Source organism: Petromyzon marinus, unplaced genomic scaffold, assembly GCF_048934315.1.
Source record: "Petromyzon marinus isolate PM22_M1 ecotype Great Lakes invasive population unplaced genomic scaffold, UKy_Petmar_22M1.pri1.0 PM_G_Scaffold_109, whole genome shotgun sequence".
NCBI classification, from domain to species: domain Eukaryota; kingdom Metazoa; phylum Chordata; class Hyperoartia; order Petromyzontiformes; family Petromyzontidae; genus Petromyzon; species Petromyzon marinus.
The window spans coordinates 23,706-38,142 of NW_027422661.1; the positions used below are offsets into that span (position 1 = coordinate 23,706).

Below are 14,437 nucleotides of genomic sequence, written 5' to 3' on the forward strand. Positions count from 1 at the left end.
GGTTCTCTGTGAGTATGGGTCTCTGTGAGTGTGGTTCTCAGTGAGTCTCTATGAGTATGGGTCTCTATGAGTATGGGTCTCTGTGAGTATGGGTCCCTGTGAGTATGGGTCTCTGTGGGTATCTATGAGTATGGGTCTCTGTGAGTGTGGTTCTCTGTGAGTATGGATCTCTGTGAGTATGGGTCTCTGTGAGTATGGGTCTCTGTGGGTGTGGTTCTCTGTGAGTATGGGTCTCTATGGTTCTCACTCAGTGTGGGACCTTACCTGGTCAAATTCAAATGCTTGTGATGTGATGTGTGATGATGATGGTTGGCTTGGATCACACGGCCTACGCGGAGGGTGGGGGGATGCGTGACGTCATCAGGTGACATCACAGATGTGACGTCACCGCTCACTTGCCGTGACTAATATTAATATATACAAAAGTCTATTTTTATACTTGTTGCATTGTGTACAGTCTGGAAGCTACCCAGGTGCCAAATTTCAAGTTTGTTGCATGTTGGAAAGTAAGCTAAACATTTCGAACAGACACACATTCACAAATTTCCCTTTTATACATCATAAACTGTATATTATGTGTGTATATATAAACTGTACATTACGTGTGTATAAACTGTATATTATGTGTGTGTATATAAACTGTATATTATGTGTATAAACTGTATATTATGTGTATGTATAAACTGTATATTAAGTGTGTATATAAACTGTATATTAAGTGTAAATAAACTGTATATTATGTGTGTATATAAACTGTATATTATGTGTGTGTATAACCTGTATATTAAGTGTATATAAACTGTATATTATGTGTGTATATAAACTGTATATTATGTGTATATAAACTGTATATTACGTGTGTATATAAACTGTATATTACGTGTGTATATAAACTGTATATTATGTGTGTATATAAACTGTATATTATGTGTATGTATAAACTGTATATTATGTGTATATATAAACTGTATATTATGTGTGTATATAAACTGTATATTACGTGTGTGTATGAACTCTATATTATGTGTATATGAACTGTATATTACGTGTGTATATAAACTGTATATTATGTGTATATATAAACGGTATATTATGTGTATGTATAAACTGTATATTATGTGTATATATGAACTGTATATTATGTGTATATATAAACTGTATATTATGTGTATATAAACTGTATATTATGTGTATATGAACTGTATATTACGTGTGTATATAAACTGTATATTATGTGTATATATAAACGGTATATTATGTGTATGTATAAACTGTATATTATGTGTATATATGAACTGTATATTATGTGTATATATAAACTGTATATTATGTGTATATAAACTGTATATTATGTGTATATAAACTGTATATTATGTGTATATAAACTGTATATTATGTGTATGTATAAACTGTATATTATGTGTATATATAAACTATATATTATGTGTGTATATAAACTGTATATTACGTGTGTATAAACTGTATATTATGTGTATATATAAACTGTATATTACGTGTGTATATAAACTGTATATTACGTGTGTATATAAACTGTATATTATGTGTATGTATAAACTGTATATTATGTGTGTATATAAACTGTATATTATGTGTGTATATAAACTGTATATTATGTGTGTATATAAACTGTATATTACGTGTGTGTATATAAACTGTATATTATGTGTGTATATAAACTGTATATTATGTGTATATAAACTGTATATTATGTGTGTATATATAAACTGTATATTATGTGTGTATATAAACTGTATATTATGTGTGTATATAAACTGTATATTATGTGTGTATATAAACTGTATATTACGTGTGTATATAAACTGTATATTATGTGTGTATATAAACTGTATATTATGTGTATGTATAAACTGTATATTATGTGTATATATAAACTGTATATTATGTGTGTATATAAACTGTATATTATGTGTATATATCAACTGTATATTATGTGTATATATAAACTATATTATGTGTGTATATAAACTGTATATTATGTGTGTATATTAACTGTATATTATGTGTGTATATAAACTGTATATTACGTGTGTATATAAACTGTATATTATGTGTATATATAAACTGTATATTATGTGTGTATATAAACTGTATATTATGTGTGTATATAAACTGTATATTACGTGTGTATATAAACTGTATATTATGTGTGTATATAAACTGTATATTATGTGTGTATATAAACTGTATATTATGTGTATGTATAAACTGTATATTATGTGTATATAAACTGTATATTACGTGTGTATATAAACTGTATATTACGTGTGTATAAACTGTATATTATGTGTATATATAAACTGTATATTATGTGTGTATATAAACTGTATATTATGTGTATGTATAAACTGTATATTATGTGTATATAAACTGTATATTACGTGTGTATATAAACTGTATATTACGTGTGTATAAACTGTATATTATGTGTATATATAAACTGTATATTATGTGTGTATATAAACTGTATATTATGTGTGTATATAAACTGTATATTACGTGTGTATATAAACTGTATATTATGTGTGTATATAAACTGTATATTATGTGTGTATATAAACTGTATATTATGTGTATGTATAAACTGTATATTATGTGTATATAAACTGTATATTACGTGTGTATATAAACTGTATATTACGTGTGTATAAACTGTATATTATGTGTATATATAAACTGTATATTATGTGTGTATATAAACTGTATATTACGTGTGTATATAAACTGTATATTATGTGTGTATATAAACTGTATATTACGTGTGTATATAAACTGTATATTATGTGTATATATAAACTGTATATTATGTGTTATATAAACTGTATATTACGTGTATATATAAACTATATTATGTGTGTATATAAACTGTATATTATGTGTGTATATAAACTGTATATTATGTGTGTATATAAACTGTATATTACGTGTGTATATAAACTGTATATTATGTGTATATATAAACTGTATATTATGTGTGTATATAAACTGTATATTATGTGTGTATATAAACTGTATATTACGTGTGTATATAAACTGTATATTATGTGTGTATATAAACTGTATATTATGTGTGTATATAAACTGTATATTATGTGTATGTATAAACTGTATATTATGTGTATATAAACTGTATATTACGTGTGTATATAAACTGTATATTACGTGTGTATAAACTGTATATTATGTGTATATATAAACTGTATATTACGTGTTATATATACTGTATATTACGTGTGTATATAAACTGTATATTACGTGTGTGTATATAAACTGTATATTATGTGTATATAAACTGTATATTATGTGTATATAAACTGTATATTATGTGTGTATAAACTGTATATTACGTGTGTATATAAACTGTATATTATGTGTATATAAACTGTATATTATGTGTGTATATAAACTGTATATTACGTGTGTATATAAACTGTATATTATGTGTATATAAACTGTATATTATGTGTGTATATAAACTGTATATTATGTGTGTATATAAACTGCATATTACGTGTGTATATAAACTCTATATTATGTGTATGTATAAACTGTATATTATGTGTATATATAAACTGTATATTATGTGTGTATATAAACTGCATATTACGTGTGTATATAAACTGTATATTATGTGTGTATATAAACTGTATATTATGTGTATATATAAACTGTATATTACGTGTGTATATAAACTGTATATTATGTGTGTATATAAACTGTATATTACGTGTATATAAACTGTATATTATGTGTATATATAAACTGTATATTATGTGTATATATAAACTGTATATTATGTGTGTATATAAACTGTATATTATGTGTATATATAAACTGTATATTATGTGTGTATATAAACTGTATATTATGTGTGTGTATGAACTGTATATTATGTGTGTATATAAACTGTATATCACGTGTGTATATAAACTGTATATTGACGATGACGATGATGACGATGCCACGTGTCTATTGATGACGATGACGACGATGCCACGTGTCTACTGATGACGATGACGATGATGACGATGCCACGTGTCTACTGGTGACGACGATGATGACGATGCCACGTGTCTACTGATAATGACGATGCCACGTGTCTACTGATGATGACAATGATGACGATGATGACGATGCCACGTGTCTACTGATGACGACGATGATGATGCCACGTGTCTACTGATGACGACGATGATGACGATGCCACGTGTCTACTGATGATGACGATGACGACGATGCCACGTGTCTACTGATGACGACGATGATGACGATGCCACGTGTCTACTGATGATGACGATGCCACGTGTCTACTGACGATGATGATGACGATTCCACGTGTCTACTGATGATGATGATGACGATGCCACGTGTCTACTGATGACGACGATGATGACGATGCCACGTGTCTACTGATGACGACGATGATGACGATGCCACGTGTCTACTGATGATGACGATGACGACGATGCCACGTGTCTACTGATGACGATGATGACGATGCCACGTGTCTACTGATGATGACGATGATGACGATGCCATGTGTCAACTGATGACGATGATGACAATGCCACGTGTCTACTGACGATGACGATGATGACGATGCCACGTGTCTACTGATGACGATGATGACGATGCCACGTGTCTACTGATGATGACGATGATGACGATGCCATGTGTCAACTGATGACGATGATGACAATGCCACGTGTCTACTGACGATGACGATGATGACGATGCCATGTGTCAACTGATGACGATGATGACGATGCCACATGTCTACTGATGACGACGATGACGACGATGCCACGTGTCTACTGATGACGACGATGACGATGCCACGTGTCTACCTGATGACGACGATGATGACGATGCCACGTGTCTACTGATGACGACGATGATGACGAACGCCGACGAACGGCGGCAGTCGCCCGACTCGGCACAGGGACTCACCAAACGTGGCGGCAGTCTTAGCGACGCTTTGCACGCGGCAACTTCTTCACGCAAACAGCCACCCCGTCTACAACACGCGGCAGGGGCAACGATCAAGCGGGCAGCAGCAGTCAGTCAGTCTCTCTCTGTGTGTGTGTCTCTCTCTCTCTGTCTATCCCTGTGTGTTTCTCTGTGTCTCTCTCTGTCTATCCCTCTCTCTGTCTCTGTTTCTATCCCTGTCTCTCTCTCTGTCTATCCCCGTCTCTCTCTCTGTGTGTGTCTCTCTCTCTGTCTATCCCTGTGTGTCTCTCTGTGTGTCTCTCTCTGTCTATCCCTCTCTCTGTCTGTGTCTCTCTCTGTGTCTATCCCTGTCTCTCTCTCTGTCTATCCCCGTCTCTCTCTCTCTCTCTGTTTCTCTCTCTGTCTATCCCTGTGTGTCTCTCTGTGTCTCTCTCTCTCTGTCTATCCCTCTCTCTGTGTCTCTCTCTGTCTCTGTGTCTATCCCTGTCTGTCTGTCTCTCTGTCTATCCCTGTGTGCCTCGGTGTCTCTGTCTCTCTCTCTGTGTCTCTGTCTGTGTCTTTTGTGTTTTTCTCTGTGTCTCTCTCTCTCTGTGTGTCTCTCTCTGTCTATCTCTCTCTCCGTCTCTGTCTCTCTCTCTGTCTCTCTGTGTGTCTCTCTGTCTATCTCTGTGTTTCTCTCTCTGTCTGTCTCCCTGTGTCTCTGTCTCTCTCTGTTTCTCTCTATCTGTCTCTCTGTGTCTCTCTATCTATCTCTGTCTCTGTCTCTCGCTGTTTCTCTGTCTCTCTGTGTCTCTCTCTTTGTGTCTATCTCTGTGTCTCTGTCTCTCTGTGTCTCTCTCTCTGTGTCTCTCTCTGTCTCTCTCTGTGTGTCTCTCTCTGTGTCTGTGTGTCTCTGTCTCTCTCTCTCTGTGTCTCTCTGTGTCTCTCTCTCTGTGTCTCTCTCTGTGTCTCTCTCTCTCTGTGTCTCTCTCTGTGTGTCTCTCTCTGTGTCTCTCTGTGTGTCTCTGTGTCTCTCTCTCCGTGTGTCTCTCTCTGTGTGTCTCTCTCTGTGTGTCTCCGTCTCTCTCTGTGTCTCTCTCTGTGTGTCTCTCTCTGTGTGTCTCCGTCTCTCTCTGTGTGTCTCTCTCTGTGTGTCTCTCTCTGTGTCTCTCTGTGTCTGTCTGTGTGTCTCTCTGTGTCTCTCTGTGTCTCTCTGTCTCTCTCTGTGTCTCTCTCTGTGTTGAACTTCGCACTCAGATCGTCAGCGAGGCGACTGCGACCCGAGCGGTTAGCTCGGGTCGCATTGGGGCGTGGGGAGGGGCCAACCAGCGAGGCAACGCCGCGATTGGACAGAGGGAGGAGGAGGGGGAGGGGCCTCTATCACTTCCCCAACGAGGCAAAGATTGTGAATATTAATTCACGTTTTGGGGAAATGGCAATTCTTCGTACAGCAGAGAGATCTCTCCGGAATTATTTAAGACAATATTTGGGCATTGAGGCTTTATTCATGGCAGAGAGCAATATCCCTTCTTTATTAGAGATGTATTTGCGGTTAAAGTAAACAATTAAACGAAACTATATATACTTTTTTTATTTTACCAGGAAAAGCTGTAGTAGTGTACAGGCCCTTTTCACAAGCGACCTGGCCAGAAATGATAGCTCAGCTAAATGTCTTCTTACGCGGAAATTGACAGAAGCCGAATATCTTCTTTGGTTCTTTCGGTAAAGTCACCACGTAGAATGAGAATAAAATTATAAATTGATAAAATAAAATAACACAATACAATTCTCACGACGTTTCGGCCACAACACAAGCGGCCTTCAGGTGAAGGGACGAGACTGTCTGGCCGAAACGTTGTGATAATTTTATTGCGTTATTTTATTTGATCAATTTATTATTTTATTCTCATTCTACGTGGTGACTTTACCGAAAGAACCAAAGAAGATGAATCCTTGCAGTCACGAAAGCTTTAAATCGACAATTTAACCTTAAAAAACCTTCGGCGCAAGCCCTTGAAACTTACCTACAAGCAAGGGGTCCACTGAGCTGTTAGCTTATCTTCTTTTAGGAGCGACCTGTCCACAAATGATCGCCCCTCCAAGCAAGCGGCGTGTTGTCGCGTGGACAACGTCGGCAGCCAAACGCCGTGAATGCGCCGTGGTGATGTTGACTTTAAATGTGGGGCGAAAAAACCGGAGGGCCCGGAGAGAAATCCACGCGACCATGGGGAGAGACGCAAATTCTAAATATACAGCAGCAGCAGCAGGCGTCAGGGTCGGGATCGAACCCACTACCTCCTGTAGACCAGGCGACGTAGTTAACATCTCGTGTGTGACACGTATCTCAACACACACGCGAGTGAGGACACACACACGGAATACACACACACATACACTGGGGAACAAACACACACACATAAAACACACACACACGGAACACACACACGGGACACACACGGAACACACACACGGAACACACACACGGGACACACACACGGGACACACACGTAACACACACACACGGAACACACACACGGAACACACACACGGGACACACACACGACACACACACACAGAACACACACACGGAACACACACACGGGACACACACACGTAACACACACACACGGAACACACACACTGAACACACACACGGAACACACACACGGAACACACACACGGAACACACACACCGAACACACACACATGTAACACACACACGGAACACACACACGGAACACACACAGGGGACACACACACGTAACACACACACACCGAACACACACACGTAACACACACACACGGAACACACACACCGAACACACACACGTAACACACACACAGAACACACACACGGAACACACACACACGGAACACACACACACGGAACACACACACGGAACACACACACGGAACACACACACACGGAACACACACACACATAACACACACACACGGAACACACACACCGAACACACACACACGGAACACACACACGGAACACACACACCGAACACACACACACACATAACACACACACACGGAACACACACACACGTAACACACACACACGGAACACACACACGGAACACACACACGGAACACACACACACACGGAACACACACACGGAACACACACACGGAACACACACACGGAACACGACTGGGTGAGTGGGTGAGTGTGTGGGTGGGTGAGTGTGTAGGTGAGTATGTGAGCGACTGGGCGAGTGATTGGGTGAGTGAGTGTATGAGTGGTTGGGTGAGTGGGTGAGTGTGTTTCTGGGTGAGTGTGTGGGTGGGTGAGTGGGTGGGTGAGCATGTGAGTGAGTGAGCGACTGGGTGAGTGGGTAGTGAGTGTGTGGGTGAGTGTGTGAGCAACTGGGTGAGTATGTGGGCGACTGGGTGAGTGAGTGTGTGTGTGAGTGAGCTACTGGGTGAGTGGGTGGGTGTGTGAGTGTGTGAGGTGAGTGTGTGAGCGACTGGGTGAGTGTGTGAGTGAGTGAGCGACTGGGTGAGTATATGGGTGGGTGAGTGTGTGGGTGGGTGAGTGTGTAGGTGAGTATGTGAGAGACTGGGCGAGGGATTGGGTAAGTGAGTGTATGAGTGGTTGGGTGAGTGGGTGGGTGGGTTAGTGTGTGAGTTTCTGGGTGAGTGTGTGGGTGGGTGAGTGGCTGAGTGAGTGGGCGAGTAAGTGAGCGAGTGGGTGGGTGAGTGGGTGAGAGTGTGGGTGGGTGAGTGTGTGAGCAACTGGGTAAGTGAATGTGTGTGTGTGAGTGGGTGGGTGAGCGTGTGAGTGAGTGAGCGACTGGGTGAGTGGGTAGTGAGTGTGTGGGTGAGTGTGTGAGCGAGTGTGTGAGCAACTGGGTGAGTATGTGAGCGATTGGGTGAGTGAGTGTGTGTGAGTGAGCGACTGGGTGAGTGGGTGGGTGTGTGAGTAAGTGTGTGAGGTGAGTGTGTGAGCGACTGGGTAAGTGAGTGTGTGTCTGTGAGTGGGTAGGTGAGCGTGTGAGTGAGTGAGCGACTGGGTGAGTGGGTAGTGAGTGTGAGTGCCGGACGGGTAACTCTGTCGTGGACAGTGCTGTGGGGGGAGGTCCAATTTCGATTGGCTCCTCCCCTCATGGCATCTGTGTCCACCACAGGGGCTAAACGGGGGCTCTGGACGGGTGCGAGGGGCTGGTAACCCCTCCACCTTCAATTAATTACCACTAAACCACGAGTTAAACTGAAATATGTAACTAATAAGCTTGTGCCGGAGGCCCCGGGGGCCAGGCGTCTATGACGTTTCCTGGCCAAACCCCAATTGGCGGAGCCAGGAGATTGAATATCTACCCTCGGGGCTCCTCCATAAACAACGAAAAACCACTACGGGTGGCCACGTGGAATGTTCGAACGCTCACTGCGGAGGAGAGGCTGCCACTCCTCTGTCGGGAGCTGGACCGGTACCGCCTGGATCTATGTGACATTCAGGAGGTCCGGTGGACCGGTTCTGGCTCCTGCCACCATGAGGGGTGGACAGTCCTCTACTTGGGGCAGCAGACTGCCAAACAACAGGGTGTGGCTCTTTTGAACAAAAGAATGAAGGGGGCGTGGGAGCATGGCGGTGAGGTGTGGGAAGCTGTAAGCCCCAGGCTACTTTGGGCTCGCCTTCCCATCAACCGGAGGCGAGGAATGGTGGTCGTGGTTACTTATGCCCCCACCGAAGATGAACATCCGTGGAGGGATGCAGGCAAAGCCGATGAGTCAGATGCCTTCTATGACCTCCTGTCACAGGTGCTGGCTAAAGTGGCCCCTCGGGATAGAGTCATCATGTTGGGTGACTTCAATGCCCGAGTTGGTCATGATGCTGGCACCTGGTCTGGAGTGATTGGAGGGCATGGACCAGATCAGCTCAATAACAACGGTAGGAGGCTGCTAGATTTTTGTGCAGCCCATGGGCTTGTAATTACCAACACGCTGTTCCGGCATCGGCGCATTCACACAACATCATGGATGCATGCCGGGTCCAAGCAAGAACATCTGCTGGACTACATAGTGACGGACCAGCGGATGCGAGCCCATGTCCTTGACACCAGGACCTACCGTGGAGCTGATCTGCCCTCTGACCATCGACTAGTCATCTGTAAGATGCGCCTGCCATTCTTCTACTCCGGTGGTGGGTGTACACCCAGGACCCCATTCCAACCTAAAGTGGCCTGATCTCAGTTATCTGATGAAAGTTGCAAGCGAGAATTTAATCATTGCTTGTGGCTGGGATTGGCATCGTCCCCGACTCCTCCTGATGTCGAGGGTAAATGGGCGAGGTTTAGGACTGTGACTCATGCAGCTGCAATGGCTGCTTTGGGCACGCGGTCCAGACCTCCCCAGAGACCCTGGCTGACAGAGGAGGTGTTCAGGATGGTTGAGAAAAAGCGACAGGCCCACTGTCATCGGCTACAGAATCCCACGTCAGAGAATGAGGAGGCTTACCGCAGCCTTCGCTCGGAGGTTCGGAGAGCCGTGAGGCGCTGCAAGGATGGGTAGTGGTCGCGGGTTGCTGAGGAGATGGAGTCTGCCTCAGTAGCCCGTGATCACAAATTTCTATTTAACTCCATCAAAAAAGTAACCTGCAGCACCACACCTATTACCATCAGGAGAAAAAACGGTGATCCAATCTCCGACCCCCATGAACAGGTTTGCAGATTTGCTGAGCATTTCTGTGAGGTCCTGGGGGAGGGAAAATCCTTCAGCCAGGAAAACATCGTGGCACAAAGTGAGGATGACCCTGCTGAGGCTGCGGTGCCTCAAATATTGGAAGAAGTCACCCCCTGTGAGTGGCTGGCTGAGGTGTCATCTGTTGAGGAAGTACTGAGGGCGATCCGGAGTCTGAGACCAGGAAATGCAGCAGGCAGAGATGATCTCCAAAGCGAAATGCTGAGGGAGGGTGGCGTTTGTGCACTGACTGCCCTATATGACATCATAACAACAGTCTGGACCACTGGACGGGTTCCGCAGGATTGGAAGGATGCCCTGGTGGTCCCCCTTTTTAAGAAGGGGGACCACCGGCGGGCAAGGCTGCAATGGCTGGGTCATGTAGCCCGCATGCCCAGCCACTGCATGCCGAAACAGCTTTTGTTCGGCCGGATCGAGGGGGCTAAACGGGCGCGGCCCGGGCTAGAGAAGAGATGGAGTGATGTGGTACGGGAGGACGTGGAGCTGAGTGGACTTGCCGATGACTGGTACCAGCGGTGTCAAGATCGGCCTCTGTGGAGGAGGCTCGTGAAGGACGCTAGTGGGCAGTTGGAGGTAGTCGCCCTCCAACAACAACGGAGGGTGGAGGAATGACGCTCACCACAACGAGCGGAGCGCCGGGTGGCTAAAGCACAGCAGGTTGGCACAGTAGGGGGCACAGGTGGTGCATCAGCCAGTCATCTCAGTCAGTCGACCCATGGCACCTGGGTCTGCCCCGTGACCTGTCAGCGGGCGTTCGACACTTCACATGGCCTCAGGGTGCACATAGCCTGGCACAAGCGTCGTGGTGACGTCACCGCCACTTAGTGGTGAATGGCGGTTGTTGTTGTTGAGGTGAGTGTGTGAGCGACTGGGTGAGTGTGTAAGTGAGTGAGCGACTGGGTGAGTGTGTGGGTGGGTGAGTGTGTGGGTGAGTGGTTGGGTGAGTGGGTGGGTGAGTGTGTGAGTTTCTGGGTGAGTGTGTGGGTGGGTGAGTGTGTGAGCGACTGGGTGAGTGATTGGGTGAGTGAGTGGGTGGGTGAGAGAGAGTGAGTGGCTGAGTGAGTGGGCATGTGGGTGAGTGAATGGGTGAGTGGGTAAGTGAGTGGGTGGGTGAGTGTGTGAGCGACTCGGTGAGTGAGTGCGTGGGTGGATCAGTGAGTGGATGAGTGAGGAGGGGCACTGCGGGGTGGGGGAGTGTACAGAGGGTGAGGGGTAATGATTATTATACAGGGCGGTACTAAAGTCAGGACACAGTTTCTTGGGTTTATCTTTAAGTTTATTGTGATTTTGCGAGTTTATATAGGTAGCTCTGCTTAAACGTGTCTCTCTCTCCATCCGTCTCCACTCTCTCTCTTCCTCTCTTCACTGCTGGCCTGTAGGTTTGGGCCGAGCGAGTTCCTGCCGGGGTTTTGGCTCTTCAGGAGTTGATTCCCCCCGTGGCTTTGTCGGCACGAGGCGACCGCGCGGAGTGTCAAGGGCTCCACCGGGCCCCAAGCCGCTGCCCCAGCACCACCGTAGCAGCCAAACCACCGGTGCTCGGCATGGCCTCTATGAAGGTCTTGCTGGACCTCATGTTGAGCACGGGGTACAACATTGTCCAGGAGAACGGACAGAGGAAGTTCGGACCGCCACCCGACTGGCAGGGGCCCCCTCCCGCCCGTGGCTGCGAGGTGTTTCTGGTGAGGATCCCGCGCGACCTCTACGAGGATGAGCTGGTGCCCGTGCTGGAGACGGTGGGGAAGCTCTACCAGCTCCGCCTCATGATGGAGCATAGCGGAGAGACCCGCGGCTATGCGTTCGCTACCTACGCGACGCTCGCCCAAGCCACGGATGCCGTCAAGAAACTCGACAAATTCGAGATCCGTCCCGGACGCCGCATTGCAGTCTGCTTCAGCGTGGACAATCGCCGCCTCTTCATTGGGGGGCTGCCAGAGGACAAGAAGCGAGCGGAGGTGATGATGGCGATGAGCGGTGCCACAGAGGGCGTGGCGGATGTCAAGATGAGCGTCTGTCGCTGGGACAAAACCCTCAACCGAGGCTATGCGTTCATCGAGTACGGGAGCCATCGCGCGGCCGCCATGGCCAGGAAGAAGCTCCTTCGAATCAACTTCCGGCCATGGGGCCGGACCATCAAGGTGGACTGGGCCATCCCGGAGTGGGAAACGGTAGCTGCGGCCGCGGCAACGGAAGACGCGGAGGAGGAGGCGGCGGTGCCAGACCTGCCGGAGCCGGAGTGCACGGCCACCGGCAAAGCCGCACACAGCCTGTTTGAGGGCTGGGGGGCACGTACGTGGCTGTGGTGGGTACCTCTCCACCTGCGGCCTATGCCCATTGCTCTCGAGGCGCTGCCGGAGGCGGCCATGCTGTCGTGGGAGGTGCGGCTGCGGATGCTGTGCCGGACCGCCGGCGTCAGCTACCCAATCTTCGAGCTGCACGCTCACTCGGAGCCCGGGATACCCGTGGGCCTCCTCTATAAGGTGTCGATTCCCGGGATGGGAAAAGGCACCGGCATCTTCCCCGCATTTCTGAGCTCCAGCGAGGAGGGAGCACGGGAGGTGGCGTGTCAGCACGCCTACAACATCCTCACCAAGGCGAATCCTCTGAGAATGTGCCCAGCCCCTGCCGCGACACCGCCTCCCAGCCGCCTCTTCCAGGATCCTTGAAGAAAAAACTAATTCATGCGTTTGACATGTCAACGCCATTTCGTTTTGAAAATGTAGCGGAGAAAAATATATTTTGTTCACATCGCATTCTGTTTTGTCAATAATCTCTGTAACGTGCGCCTGCTCTGCAAGGCATGCATTAACCCCTTTCTGTCTCAATTTCATTCCCAGCATGCAATTCTCCAAGCCTCAGATTTTATAACATATTTCGCACAACTTTAATCCTGGTAAATATATTATTTTCTTTAAAAACACGAGCATTATATTTAGTCTATTGCATGGCTAAAGTATTCTAAGTAAAAATATAAATTGTATTAACCAATATTTGATAATCGCTATGATAAATATATTTCTACCCTACAATATACAAATCTACATTGTGCTAATGTTTCAATTTTACTTTTATTAACTTACAAATATAGTGTCTAGGACACATTTTCAAAGAAATATTTTCATGTACCCAGACAATATTTGCAAGTGCCCACATAAAAAAAAACTTGCAGACTGCATACGTAGCTACGACAACAGAATCCTTGAAGAAAAAACGAATTCAGGTGTTTGACATTTCGTTTTATACAGGAGAAAAATATATATATATATATTGTGCACATCGCATTCTGATGTCAAAACATTTGATTCTTTATAAAATTGAAAAACCCTTGAACAACTTTGCTGCACACGGAGATGTCCGTGCACTGCCTCGTTTCCACAGCTTCTATCCCAGTGCCATTTGTATTTCATGCACATACCGCTGTTAAGAGTTTGATGTTTTATTGATTTTCAATTTAGGTGTTTTTTTCCTGTAATGTTTTTTTGTTATTTTTTTAGTGGAAATAAAGTCCTGAAAAGTCTCTTCCTCTCTCTCTCTCCACTCTCTCGGCCGAGTCTCTGCCACTTCTGGTTCTGAGTGTCGCATGCTTGGGATCCTTCTTTCCCTCCTCTGTGGATTTAATTTGATATGCTGATTTACACGCCAACATATTTCAGACTTCCCTGTTTTGTTAGGGTATTATCCTGATCATTACCAACGTTCCCACGGCCAGGCACTTTCGAGTAACTTATTACCTTTTACCACAGCATCATAATATCATTTTCCT

At 44.7% G+C, this 14,437-nt stretch overlaps 1 pseudogene; it reads left to right on the plus strand.

Moving 5' to 3' along the window:
• The first annotated feature begins 409 nt into the window (after positions 1 to 409).
• Positions 410 to 14,191, plus strand: LOC142908883 (putative RNA-binding protein 46 pseudogene; annotated as a pseudogene).
• The last annotated feature ends 246 nt before the right edge of the window (positions 14,192 to 14,437 follow it).